The 15,229-nt window shown below is 43.6% G+C and overlaps 1 long non-coding RNA gene across 2 annotated transcripts; it reads right to left on the reverse strand.

Annotated features, from left to right (window-relative positions):
• Positions 1-426: 426 nt before the first annotated feature.
• On the reverse strand, positions 427-14,867 carry LOC126986674 (uncharacterized). Of its 2 annotated transcripts, none has more exons than XR_007739868.1 (5): positions 14,750-14,867; positions 2,291-2,367; positions 1,441-1,654; positions 829-905; positions 427-741 (listed from the first exon to the last, which is right to left on the reverse strand). It is a non-coding gene; the product is annotated as an uncharacterized LOC126986674 (long non-coding RNA). The 2 variants fall into 2 exon arrangements; XR_007739867.1 differs by lacking the exon at positions 14,750-14,867 and adding an exon at positions 2,789-2,953.
• Between the last annotated feature and the right edge of the window lie 362 nt (positions 14,868-15,229).

Below are 15,229 nucleotides of genomic sequence, written 5' to 3' on the forward strand. Positions count from 1 at the left end.
ATAGACAGAGGGGACTAATGCGTTGACCCGGACTTAGGCTATCTATCAGTTATCCGTTTGAGGAGCAGTAGCCTACTTTTGCGATCTTTTTTTCCCCTCTGATGATTTTTACGTGTGTTTGTGCCTTTGACTGCTTCCTCTGGTGTAAGAAAGTAACTAAAGAATCAGATAGACAAAGGAGACTAGTGCATTGACTTGTATTGCTTGTAGATACAACCGGAGCTGATAGTTTAGGTCTTGGCATGTGACAGAGGAGCTTGGAAACATGGCACTGAATTATCGGCCTTTGCAACTCCTTAAAGATGTATAGAAAGTAATCCTCGAGCAGTATCGTTGGGAGTTGAGGCTCTGATGATAAAGAGGACAGGATATCCTACCTTCCTGCAGGACTCTACGCTGGTACTTGCCTCTATCAAAACTTTTAAGGATTGTTTCTATTTTATTTGCAGCATAATTCTGAACAGCTGGTACACACATATTGCGAGCTGAACATACATAGAATTTGGAAAGTCACAATTCATGTCTGCTGAAATGTTAAGTTTTATGTAATCTCTCTATTTACGTTTGTGCATTTTTTTTTTTCTTTGCAGAAGGGTGCTCTGGCATCAAGCCCAAGAAGAAGGATAATTGAATACTCTGCAGAGGATCAGCGTGCACGGCGCACGTGCAGGAAGTACGTGCATGAAGGTGAGGCGGGTCAGGTCAAGGGCAGGTCAGGGCAGGGTCAGTCCTCGGTCAGGGCTAAGGGAAGAGAGGGCGGGAATCACTCAAAAGTAGGTAACTAGTATGAACACACACACACACACACACACACACACGACTACTCACCCTTAGAACACAGCAGATGTAGTCATCAGTGCCGCAATTGCCTTCCATAAAATGACGATATCCCTCGGGACATAGATCTGTGTAAAGTATTCCAGTTGGTATACACATTGTATATCATTATTAATCTGGTGATGTTCAGTTAAGAACAAGGGAATGGTAGTGGTAATTCGGATTTAGTAAGGTAAGCATTAGGTAAGAAAAGTTAATTTAAAGCACAGTGAAGAAGGATTCGATCGTCTGATAAGTTGATGACCAAGGCAAACTTAGCTTGGAGAGTTTGAATTCGCCAGGGCGCCTCTTGCAATCAGCCACCGACGAGGGCACACCTTCAGACCTGCGCTCCTACTTTGTTATTATCTTGAGAAGCATATTGAACAGAAAGGCCAAAAGCAAACAAAAATTACCAGTCCCAGTCCCTTAACCACAAGGCAGCCCTTGGAACGCACGTCGTATCCCATCAGTCATCTTGCCTGGGACTTGAACGACTCATACCTCAACCCACATCTCCCTACGCTCGGAAATTCTGCAGAGCTAATTGCATGATTAGTGCTGTACAATTCTATGTCTTAGCCTGAGGTATAGGAACTAGGGAGTTCAACAGACATAACTCACCGTGAGGAAAGTATGTCAGTCCAGATACGTGAGTTGGGTTGACGCATATCCCATTCTTACAGGCACACGAATCGTCTGGCTCACAGGTCTTGCAACACGTGCATAAACCACAGTCATCATCTGTTATGTATTCATTTCCACCGTCGCACACATCAGCACTAGAAACGCATTCCCCCGGGTTGGGGCCATCAAGACAGGGGCCGATCTGAGTGCACTGTTGAGGGGAGAAAGGTGGGGTGAAGGGGAGTTAAGCAAGTAGAGAACGGAAGGGAAGGTATTGAGCAAGGAATAGGCAAGGGCAATAATTGTCAGTCCATACAAAGCAAATCTTGAAAGCCATCCACAAGTTATCATATTCGTAAGTCTTTTATCCACATGTTTCTCTAAGCTCTGAGAAGCTCTGTCGTATTCCCACCACCAAGACTGTTTACTAAATCATTCTCCTGTTTGTTTATGACCCAGTCTTTGCTGATTTCATTCTCAACCAACAAAATAGCACACCAAAGTTATTTAATATTTCTGAGTTGGATTGCTCTAGGCTTATAATTATATTTATCAATTGTTGAATATATAGGTGAGAGAAAAACTACATTGCCTTGTATATCACCAGGGGAAGTATGCCATGAAATAACTTTGGGTGTATCTTTTAGTATAAAAGTATCCTTGACATCCCGCCTTGCATTTGGAAAAAGTAATGGTTGATAAGAGTAGATGTAGAAAGTGTCCCGCTTCAAATACCGTCAAAACTGAACTCTGAACTGAAGAAAGCCTAGTTATGTAATATAAGCAAAGTTAAAGTGCGTGACTCCTACGGGCGCCAGCGTGCTGGCGTTATATATAGGCTACTTACTGTTCTAAGTTCGGATTGACAGACGTCCAGAGCCAGCAGTGTCAGTAGTCCTACTATAAGCGCAGTCCTCATCGCGGCTTATGGTTGCGGAGAGAAACAGAAACAGTAGTTGACAATGTGGCATTCGTAGTGCAACTACATAAAAAAATTAGGACATGCAGTAATGGATACAAGGCCGATAAAAGGTTCAATAAACAGATGAAAAGAAGCTTGGCACGAAAGGTTGTATTGATTAGGTGAGCAGGAGTAGCGAAACGAATTTAGTGGTCATGTGATCAGAGCAACTGAAGGAACTTAAGCCTAGAGGGGAGGATAGCAGTTTTTTTGGAATGCCTTTTTCTTTTTTACGTTCAACCACAGCACCAGCACAGACGCTCCTGATGGGGCGTGTTGGACGGGCAAGACTGTGATAAGTCCTCAGGCTCAGCGCTTACCTTGCTGATCACACCTTTTGCTTTCCAACTTTTTTTTTATGTGTGTAGGCAGTTGCGGCTTCACCTGGTGTCGATGATCTCTGCGGTGACAGGCAAACAGACAGACAGAGCTGGTGGTCGTGCTGCAGGGCGGGCGTGGTCGTGGTGGAGTCGCAGGCCGCAGCAGCAGTGTAGCTGTCCTAGCGGAGTCGCCCTTTCAATACCTGCATGTGGGGCGGAGCGCGGCGCGGCGCGGCCACCTGTGCTGCCTTACAAGTGTGTGGGGTTTTTTCTTCTATATTTATTTAGGCATTCATTTATGTTATTCCCATTTCATTTATATTCATTTTCATTGTTATCATTTTTTATTATTTTATTATATGTACTTTTTTTTGTGTTGGGCCAAAACAAACTCGGCAACTTATACTAAAGCTGCGCGTGGCCTCGGTGTTCATCTCCGTCACATTGGCCAATGAGCATGGCGGGTAGTAACCCATTACCCCGGGACAGGGCCATTGTGACATCCGGGTTCCAACAGTTTAGCTCCCCAGGTTTCCTCAGGTATACCCATTTATCGGCCAGGACGAAAGGGCAGCCATTAAGTGAAAGCAGCCAAAATCATTGTAAATTGGCGGATTGACTTGGCCCACGTTGTCAAAGACTCGCTCATCACGAGTGCATGACGCTGTCGCTATTTTGTGCGAAGGACGATGATCCATGTCTTCCAGTCGTTCGTGCGACATCGAATGTTTGATGCCTTCAGGCACCGAAATCACGATATTTGCCGTAACGATACCACTGTGGCTATGACTGAGACAATTTACGTTTTCATGAACGTGAAAAGTGTTTCAGGAGATAATCTGAAGTTAACATTGCGTTGACAAGAGAGTCCCTGCTAAAATCCTATCCATGTCCATTACTATTATACCTTCCGTCAAGGTAAAGAGAATGAAAGGTAGGTTCACTAGGGGGGCGGGGTGGCGAGGTACCTAAATTTGTCTCTTCTGCGCATGACGTCAGGTGAAAGAAGGACTGATAGGTCCGGACATGCCCGGCATGGCAGAGAGGTCAGTCGCGCGCCAGCCTCCTGACCTGGCTCCTCACTCACTCAATGGGAAACTTAGCTTAAGTGTATTTTCTTTCAATATGACATTTTTATCTTTTTTTTGTATTGTGCGCGGTTGTCGATCAGTTTCGGTGAAAAGAAACCGTAATATACGGTTTCATCGGCTGCCAAGAGATCAAGAACCTAGAAAGAAATGGATGGAAATATGTAATATAAAAAATAATACCTATTCTCGAGCAGATTCTGTTGTCTTTGTGTGTAGTCGTCACATGCCGTAAAAGGAATAAACACTGGTACAAAACTAGATGTTGGTCACAGACCTTAGTTCTCCATCACTGAGTATAGACCAGGCTACCTGTTATTCTCTTTAACTTTAAATTAACACGTTTCTTTAGACGTCTGCGCTAATATTTGACGTACCAATATGGCGGCCGGATGCCGACGATATACGCCAGTCAAGCGCGCGGTATCTTCTCTACCACAACTTTATTTCACGTGACCTCACACCATGCGCGGAGCGGCCGGTGTGAACCTACATCCCATTCTCTTTACCTTGCCTTCTGTCATTGAGCGAGTCCATCCGTCGTTCATCAGACCCTCAAAGAAGTGTACGTACAAAGGACAGCCATGAGTGAGGACGTAGGATGGCCTCGTACCTCGAAAGCTGTGTGAACATTATCTATGAACGCTATTTCTTCAACATAATCATCACTCAAGATGGCGTCAAGTGATGAATTATTTGATGCTTTGTGCTCCGAAAGTCCGCACGGGTCAGTGTTTGCCTCTTATGAATGTGTTCCAGTCCAGAATGAGCGCATCACACGCACCACAGTGTAAGCACGGCCTGGCAGCTTATACGCTGTAACACACTACTAAAGCCTGGATACATCTGATCCCCAGTATTCTCCCAACGAGGCATGAATTAAAATAGGTTGGTCTCATTAATGCCTTCTGTTTTATATGAATGTGGAACAAAAGACTTGAGATGCAACTCACTATTTTGCGAAATCATATTATAGATTAACTTGTATTTTATTGTTAATTTAAGGTAATATTGCTATAATAGACTTTAACTGGGATGATGACAAGACAAATGAGTGGAAAAGGTGGCAGGAAAACCCAGACTGAAGCAGGATTACTATATTCTCTAACCTTAGCAGAACAGTGGCGGATCCAGCACCAGGTGAACGAGGGGTGCTGATATACAAGATGGGCGCCATACCATATTATATATATATATATATATATATATATATATATATATATATATATATATATATATATATATATATATATATATATATATATATATATATATATATTTCTTGTTTAATATTCACATAATATTTGCTAGCATTGAAATTAAAGGCTAGGTTAGGTGGGTTCTGAAGCCCTCCAAAGACCCTTCACATGTCTTCACTTTCCGTTTCCCTATTGTCTCATCAACACCAGAGAGTACTTCAGCATGCTCTCTATAGACAGATCCTCTCTCTTTCCACAGTACTCTACATTCACACAACATACACACCTATTCCTAAATTTTAAAATTCAATATGGCGCTTAATCGCAATGCCTCGGAGTCCCCACCTGGGGGAAGACCAGAAATTCCCTCAGGGAGGACTCCCTTTTTGGCTGCCGACCTGAGAGGTGTCCTGATAACTTCTCGAATCTTTTCCTTATCAATTTCTGCAACATTCGCGTTCTTCGTTCTAATTTTCATTCTGTGGAACACCATCTCTCCTCCTCTGAACCTTGCCTTCTCCTCCTCACTGAAACACAGGTTTCTGAGGCTACTGACAACAATCTCTATTCTCTTCCCTCCTACTATCTCTATCCTAAATTTCAATCCAAAGCTGGATGTTGCGTTTACGTGCGCAACGACATTACTTGCTCTCGTGCCCACGACTTTGACTCATCAGAATTTTCCACCATCTGGCTAAGACTTCATTCTCATTCTATTACTAAATACATCTGCGCTGCTTATCTCTCACCTAACTCTACTAACTATGTAAAATTCTTTGATTACTTGAGCTCTAAAGTGGGGCACATCTTGACCCACTTTCCCTTCGCTGGAATCTCCATCTTGGGAGATTTCAATGTTCACCACCAGCTTTGGCTTTCATCCTCTTTCATCGCCAAGCCTGGTAAACAAGTCTACAAGTTTGCTCTCCTCAACAATCTAGAGCAGTTGGTTCAGCACCCTACATATATTCCCGACCGTCTTGGAGACAGGCCTAACATGCTAGACTCTTTCTTACCTCTAACCTTTCTGCCTACTCTGTCAAGCTGTTCTCTCCGTTGGGCTTCTCCGATCGCAACCTTATTTCTGTATCTTGTCCTATCGCTCCTGTACACCCTCTGGACCCACCGAAGAGTCGATGCTTCTAGCATTTTGCTTCAGCTCCGTGGGACGACCTGAAGATGTACTTTTCCGATTTCCCGTGGAATGATTACTGCTTTCAGGAGAGGGACCCCTCTGTGTATTCCCAGCACATCACAGAGGTGATTGTCTCTTGAATGAAGACATACATTCCACGTACTTTGTCTACTCCTCGTGCTAAAAAGCCTTGGTTTAATCAGGCTTGTTCTCGTGTTGTCAAAGATATAGAGAGGCAGCGATCACAAAAGGTACCAGAGCCTGCGCACTCTTGCTAACCATTATCTATATATTTCTGCCCGGAATCGTGCAAAATCTATTCTTCGACTTATCAAAAACTTTCATAAATACTAAAATAAATAATGACCTGTGGCACGCAGCCAAAAACATCTCCAATTTCACTTCTTCATCTTTCCCTCCTCTCCTTAACCTTGATGGCAGCACCGCCGTCTCATCTATTTCTAAGGCTGAGCTCCTCTCTCAAAAATTCTGTAACAACTCCACTCCGGACGATTCTGGGCATCTTCCTCCTACTCATTCCCCCCTCTGACTCCTTTATGCTTGTTATTAAGTTTCTTAAGAACGATGTTTTCTATACCCTCTCTGGCCTAAATTCTCAGAAGGCTTATGGACCTGATGGAGTGCCTCCTATTGTCCTTAAAAACTATACCTCCGTGCTGACACCCTGCCTGGTCAAACTCTTTCGCCTCTGCCTGTCAACATCTACCTTTCCTTACTGATGGAAGTACGCATTCGCACAGCCTGTGCCTAAGAAGGGTGACCGCTCCAATCCTTCAAACTACCGCCCTATAGCTTTACTTTCCTGTCTATCTAAAGCTCTTGAATCAGTCCTTAACCGGAAGACTCAAAAGCACCTTTCCACCTCTGACCTTCTATCTGATCGCCAGTATGGGTTCCGCAAGGGGCGTTCTACTGGCGATCTTCAACTGACTCCTGGTCATCCTCTCTTAGCCGTTTCGGTGAAACTTTCTCAGTTGCACTAGACATATCGAAAACCTTCGATAGAGTCTGGCACAAGTCTTTGTTTTCTAAACTGCCCTATGACGGTTTCTATCCTTTCCTTTATAACCAGCTTCCGTTCCGGCCATTCTATCTCCGCTGTGGTAGACGGTCACTGTTCTTCCCCTAAACCTATCAACAGTGGTGTTCCACAGGGCTCTGTCCTATTACCCACTGTCTTCCTGTTATTCATTAATGATCTTCTTTCCATAATAAACTGTCTTGTACAATCATACGCCGACGACTCCACTCTGCCTTATTCAACTTCTTTCAGCAGAAGACCCTCTCAACAGGAATTACAAAACTCCAGGCTGGAGGCTGCAGAACGCTTAACCTCAGACCTTGCTATCATTTCCGATTGGGGTAAAAGGAACCTTGTGTCCTTCAATGCCTCAAAAACCCAATTTCTCCACCTATCAACTCGACACAATCTTCCAAACACCTATCCCCTATTATTCGATAACACTCAGCTGTCACCTTCTTCAACACTAAATATCATTGGTCTATCCTTAGCTCAAAATCTCAACTGGAAACTTCACATCTCCTCTCTAACTAAATCAGCTTCCTCGAGGTTGGCCGTTCTGTATCGTCCCCGCCAGTTCTGCTCCTCCGAAGTATGCATCTCACGTGTGGGGGGGCCCATGCACTCACACAGCTCATCTGGACAGAGTGGAGTCTAAGGCTTTTCGTCTCATCAGCTTTCCTCCTCTTACTGATAGTCTTAAATTCCGTCGCCATGTTGCCTCTCTTTCTATCTTCTATCGCTATTTTCACGCTGACTGCTCTTCTGAACTTGTTAACTGCATGCCTCCCCCCATCCCGCGGCCCCGCTGCACTCGAGTTTCTACTCATGCTCATCCCTATACTGTCCGAACCCCTTATGCAAGAGTAAACCAGCATCTTCACTCTTTCATCCCTTACACTGGTAAACTCTGGGACAGCCTTCCTTGGTCTGTATTTCCTCCTGCCTATGACTTGTCCTCTTTCAAGACGAGTGATCAAGACACCTCTCCACCCGAATTTGACCTCTCTTTTGGCCACTCTATACTACTTTCCGTTGTGGGAGCGGCAAGTAGCGGGCCTTTTTTATACACTGTTTTTGATTAATGCATATGCATAAGTTTTTATTATATCACAATTCTATAGCACACAGTGTAATATAACAAAGTGGTATAAAATTAGGACATACTTTTATTTTTTTATTCAATTTTGTTCCTAAGGTAAGGTAAGGGCGCAATTTAGGTCCTAAAGGGGGGGCGGCCGCCTCTCCCTCGATCCGCCACTGTTGCAGAATGTCCTCATAGTGGCAGCACATACACTGCCGCTCACAGATAAGCCTGTGCAACGGCTGGAAATGGATTTCATTGATTTGCCTGCTTCATGTGTCTTCCCGGCCACGGAGAGTTACCAGGCTAGTTGGTCTGTGATAGACTGACGCATCCTTCTCCGTGTCTGGTAACCTCTCACGTACACATCACAAGGATAGAGGCCACCAATCATGGAGAGCACCAGTCTGTCACAGGCTGCGGCTTGGCTGATAACTCTGCATGACTGACAAGATACTCGGAGCAGCCCACTCAACGAGCTCCACTTCCAGACATAACACGGGCTGATCGGCAAGCCGTGAATCCACCTAACATCACCATAGCCGCCAAGGATTCAGGACGTTTCCTAAGGTAGAGGAGGTAGCGTAATTGTATTTCGTTAAGAATCCTTATAACCAAAAACTAACTAAAATTATTTTTTTCTTGAACACAACATGGAATAAACAACAGAACAATAATATGAAAATACGTCTGGCTGTAGCCCGCAGGCCCCAGGCAGCAGACCCGTCATTTTGAGGGTATCAGATACCTGAAATAGCATACTTTTACTGCGCAAAGCAGGTGATGTCACCTATTGTGACTTCGTGAGCTTTCATATTTATCTATTTGCATATATTTCATGGTGCCAAAACTTAAATTACAAGTCTAATTTTTACTAGTGACACGAATTTGTGATTGCTTATCACAATAGAATTTCACTCCAATAAGTGAATCAGACTCCACAGAAATGTTACCAGTGTGTGTATGAGTGAATACAAAGATAAACACACACTCTGATTTAACTCTAGGATGTCTCGTGGATCATTAGTAAATAAAAACAAAATATCCGGATAGGCTACTCGCTAGCCCGTTACCTTCAATGGCCCCCAAAAAACAGTCCCTCCGCCAAGTCTGTGTCCCACATTTGGTGATGTTAGGTGCGCCTGTTCTCTGAAGACATTGCTAATCATTACAGAATATAGTACTCCTGTATCAGCTGAGTTCCCTACCACCTTCCAAGCACCTTTATCTCATCTGTCCTTTATATTCTCTCTCTCTCTCTCTCTCTCTCTCTCTCTCTCTCTCTCTCTCTCTCTCTCTTCTCTTCAGCTCACAAGCCCCACAGGATGTCACCCCACGGACACATGCCCCTCACAGACACATTAGGGACCCCCCCTCCCCTCCCCCAACACACGCACACATTGCAAGTAAACGAACGAGTTCAACCGAGATACATATACACTTTAAACAGTAACTCTTCGCTGTCTGGGTCTGTTATTTCCTCTTTTTCTTTCGTTCTTTTTTGTATAAGCCGCCTGGAACGAGCAAGGCGACGTTTCCGAGGAGTGGGCAGCGGCGACGTAAACCAACCACCGGGCAGCAAGAGAACTGCCAAAACTTCTGTATTGTAATTGCTTTTGCTTCTTCAATATGATCATTTTCAGGTAAATACTCTCCAATGATGTCCTCTTCTTCTGTATAGGGTTGCTGCAGCCTCACACTTTTCTTTCGTTCGTCTGTATAGGCCTGGCACCCAGAGCAGGAAGTGCCTCAGGTATTCTTCTTCCGCTCCACACATGTCACATTTCGTTCAGTTCACTCGACGATCGGGAGTTTCGCATTTGTAACGGCACTCCCGGTGTGGGCCTGCGAGTAGTGAAGCACCGAGCAAGGTTGGCTGTACATCATTTAGTTCTTTTTGTGGCATGTCTAGAAGTAGATATATGACTTGGTGCATCTTTACCTTTGTACCTACAAGTGGTCGTTTACCTCAGTGATTGTTACGAGAGGCAAAAGAGGCGAGGGAGTGAACAACGTTGCAACTTTACGTAATACCTAAGTGGTGGTTTACCTAAGTGGTTGTTAGAGGCTATAGAGAGCGAGCTACAGTGCAACGTTACCTACTTAAGTGGTTGTTTACCTCGATGGTTGTCAGAGTCAAGGGACCAAACTATACTCTAGGGTCCCATTTCCACTTTAGGCATCAATCTCAAGGCTCCCATTTCGATCATTAAGGCCATAAAGAACACAGACACCAAGAGGACATGTATAAATTGATCGAGGAAAAAGTTTCTTCCAAGAGTAGCTTATAATATTTTCAAGAATGGATCGCGTAATTGACCTCTCTTTCGGCCACGTCTTTGGATTCTTCTTAGGAGCAGCGAGTAGCGGGCTTTTTTTATTATTGTTTCCTTTTTTGTGTCCTTGAACCGTCTCCTTTGTTGTAAAAAAATATTGTTGGAAGGGTGGAATAGAAAGCATCTGATGACTTTCTTCACATGCAACATCTGCAGAGGCGTTCCTAGAGTATTTGGTACCAAGTGGAGCATAATTTTGCACCCCTCCCCAGGTATATATATATATATATATATATATATATATATATATATATATATATATATATATATATATATATATATATATATATATATATATATATACAACAAAGGAGACAGATCAAGGGCACACACAAAAATAAAACAATAAAAAAAAAGCCCGCTACTCGCCGCTCCCAAAAATAATCCAAAGAGGTGGCCGAAAGAAAGATCAATTTCGGGAGGAGAGGTGTCCTAATACCCTCCTCTTTAAAGAGTTCAAGTCGAAGGCAGGAGGAAATACAGATGAAGGAAGATTGTTCCAGAGTTTACCACCGTGAGGAATGAAAGAGTGAAGATGCTAGTTAACTCTTGCATAAGGGGTTTGGACAGTGTAGGGATGAGCATGAGTAAGTCACGTGCAGCGGGGCCGCGTGAGGGGGGGAGGCATGCAGTTAGCAAGTTCAGAAGAGCAGTCAGCGTGGAAATTGCGACAGAAGATAGAAAGAGAGGCAACATGGCGGTGGAAATTAAGAGGAAGAAGACTATCAGTAAGAGAAGGAGAGCTGATGAGACGAAGAGCCTTAGACTCCACTCTATCCAAGAGAGCTGTGTGAGTGGAGCCCCCGTGATATGCATACCCCATACGAGGGCGGACAAGGCCCCTGTATATGGATAGCAACTGTGCGGGGGAGAAGAACTGGCGGAGACGATACAGAACGCCCAACCTCGAGGAAATTGATTTAGTATGAAAGGAGATGTGAAGTTTCCAGTTAAGATTTTGAGTTAGGGATAAACCGAGGATGTTTAGCGTTGAAGATGGTGAAGTTATACATTTTGTATAACTTCAAGAAAATCCTCGGCTTCCCAGGTCTTCCCAGTCTATATTCCTATAATTAAAATCCCCCATTACGCAGACATTTCTACTCCTACTCGCCCTGCCAATCTCCTGTAGTAATATATTCGTGTCCTGCCTGTTAAGGTTGGGTGGCCTGTACATAACTCCTAGAGTTAGTTTTTCTTTCCCTTTGTAAACGTCCACCCAAACTGATTCTGAATCCATGTTAGTTTTGACTGAATTGTCAACTAAACATTTAAGTGAGTCTTTAACATATAGCGCAGCTCCACCTCCCTTTCTGCCCCTTCAGTCTTTGTGAAACATCTGATAACCCGTTATTTCAAATTCTGATCTAAAATTTCTATTAGCAGTGTCTATCCATGTCTCAGTGATCGCTATTATGTCAAAGTTTTCTGAACAAGCTTCACCCCTTAGTAAGTCTATCTTGTTTCTGAGGCTCCTGCTGTTAGTATAGAAGATTCTTAGCCCGTCCTCTGTTACTCCCCTAGAATTACTTCTAAGCTGCCTGGTTATATTATGAGCTAGATGTCCCCTTCCATTACTCCTCCCATTGGGTGATAGGACAGAGCCCTGTGGAACACCACTGTTAATAGGTTTAGGGAAAGAATAGTAACCGTCTACCACAGCAGAGAAAGAACGGCCGGAAAGGAAACTGGAGATAAAGGAACAGAGAGAAGGATAAATTTTGAAACAGTGCAGTTTAGAAAGCAAAGACTTGTGCCAGACTCTATCGAAGGCTTTCGATATGTCTAGTGCAACTAAGAAAGCTTCACCGAAACGGCTAAGAGAGGATGACCAAGAATCAGTTCAGAGAACAAGAAGATCGCCAGTAGAATGACCCTTGCAGAATCCATATTGGCAATCAGATAGAAAGTTAGAAGTGGAAAGGTGCTTTTGAATCTTCCGGTTAAGGATTGATTCAAAAGCTTTAAATAGACAAGAAAGTAAAGCTTTAGAGCGGTAGTTTGAGGGATTGGAACGGTCACCCTTCTTAGGCACAGGCTGTACGAAGGCGTACTTCCAGCAGAAAGGAAAGAAAGATGCTGATAGGCAGAGGCGAAAGAGTTTGGCCAGTCAGGGTGTCAGCACGGAAGCACAGTTTTTAAGGACAATAGAAGGCACTCCATCAGGTCCATAAGCCTTCTGAGAGTTGACGCCAGAGAGGGCATAGAAAACATCATTGCTAAGAATTTAATAACAGTCATAAAGGAGTCAGAGGGGGGATAAGTAGGAGAAATATGCACAGAATCGTTCATAGAGGAGTTGTTACAGAAAGTTTGAGCTAAGAGTTCAGCCTTAGAGATAGATGAGACGGCAGTGCTGCCGTCAGGGTTAAGAAGAGGCGGGAAAGAGGAAGAAGTGATATTGGAGGAGATATTTTTGGCTAAGTGCCAGAAGTCTCTGGAAGAATTAGAGAAAGCAAGGTGTTGACATTTGCTATGGATAAAGGAGTTTTTGGTAAGTCGAAGAATAGATTTAGTACGATTTCGGGCGGAAATGTAAAGATCATGGTTAGCGGGAGTTCGAAGGCTCTGGAACCTTTTGTGTGCTGCCTCTCTATCTTTGACAGCACGAGAACAAGCGTGATTAAACCCAGGCTTTTTAGCGTGGGGAGTAGAGAAAGTACGTGGAATGTGTGCCTCCATTCCAGAGACAATCACCTCTGTGATGCGCTGAGCACACACAGAGGGGTCTCTATCCTGGAAGCAGTAATCATTCCGCGGGAAATCGGAAAAGTACATCCTCAGGTCGTCGCACCGAGTTGAAGCAAAATGCCAGAAGAATCGGCTCTTCAGCGGGTCCAGAGGGTGTACAGGTGCGATAGGACAGGATGCAGAAATAAGGTTGTGATCGGAGGAGCCCAACGGAGAGAACAGTTTGACGGAGTAAGCAGAAGGGTTAGAGGTAAGGAAGAGGTCTAGTATGTTGGGCCGGTCTCTTAGACGGTCGGGAATACGTGTAGGGTGCTGAACCAACTACTCTAGGTCATTGAGGAGAGCACAGTTGCAGGCTTGTTCACCAGGCTGGTCAGTGAAAGAGGATGAAAGCCAAAGCTGGTGGTGAACATTGAAATCTCCCAAGATGGAGATTTCAGTTCCGGCATGTGCCGGAGCGGCAGAAACCGCTCGTGTGAATGGGGCCTTACTCTTAAGGCCTTGCATGTTCAAACGCGAACTCCCTCACATGACTTTTGCTGCTCGTGGGTGGGAAGCGTCAGGCTCAAGTTATTTAGTGGGGAGAAGGGAGTAAGTATTTCCAACAAAATTAAAAGGGGAAGTCATGAAAAAAAGTTTGGGAGCCACCCGACATTTTCACACTGAGGTGTATCCTGTACCTGTACAACCAGAGAAGAGTGTAGATTCAAAAGTCGTGCTTAAAAATTTGATATGATGATAAACAGTTAAACAGTAATACAGTGGTTCTCAATCTTTTTTCAGTGATGGCGCCCTGAACTTATATAAACCCTTTTGTGGCACCCATTTTTCAACCCCCCCCCCTCCTCACATGAATTAACTCCTTATTCACAGTATTACCTGTTTAAATTACTTTGATCAATTAATTAAAATTATTATCCATACTTAAATCAAAATTAACATACAGTACAGTACATGTTCAAACATATAACTCATCAGTAGAACTATTAACTTAAGAGTTATAAATGCAAACTAACATAAAATGGAGAAAAAGAGGCATGATTCGTAATTCATTATAATCTTGTGGCACGCCTAGGCACTGTCCGTGCCGCGGCACCCAGTTTGAGAACCTCTGCATTAATACGTACACACGGCACACGCGGCCACGCCTGGCAGCGTCACAGCCTAATACTAGCAAACTTTTAAGGACCTTCACCCTACTGTGTGCCATAGTACTAGTGTTGTGGCGCGAGTCGTGTTTGTCCTGAGCCTCTACTGCCATGTTCTGGTGTGTTATGTACACTTTTGCCACAAACGTCACCGCCATAACCAGGCACACGGCACACACACACCGCCACAACGCACAGCCCCCATGCAGCCCTCGAATCCATCCTGCGGGCCCCTGTGCACACAGCCCCAGCAGTCCTGTATCTTAAGATCCATGTACTAAAAGGTTGCCAAAAAACTTTACCTTACAGCAGCAGGCGTTCACGATTACAGCCTCCAGTCACCAGTGTGCACGGTGCAGCACCCAGCAGTCCTCTCTGGCATGGGGCGGCGGCCATACTGACTTGCTACATCTCTCTCTCTCTCTCTCTCTCTCTCTCACAACCACTGAAAAGCAGAAGTAACTGGCTGACTATCATTATTATTATCATCATTCTTATTATTATAATAATAATTCTTCTTCAGTTCTTCTTCTTATCATTATTGTTATTATTATTATATAGTATATGCAGGATACTTCAGTCACTTAACGACGATTTCGGTGCTCCACATAAAATGAGAATAATATTTAAGATAATAATAATAATAATAATAATAATAATAATAATAATAATAATTATTATTATTATTATTATTATTATTATTATTATTATTATTATTATTATTATTATTATTATTATTATTATTATTATTATTATTATTATTATTATTATTATTATTATTA

Source organism: Eriocheir sinensis, chromosome 6, assembly GCF_024679095.1.
Source record: "Eriocheir sinensis breed Jianghai 21 chromosome 6, ASM2467909v1, whole genome shotgun sequence".
In the NCBI taxonomy this organism is placed as follows: Eukaryota; Metazoa; Arthropoda; class Malacostraca; order Decapoda; family Varunidae; genus Eriocheir; species Eriocheir sinensis.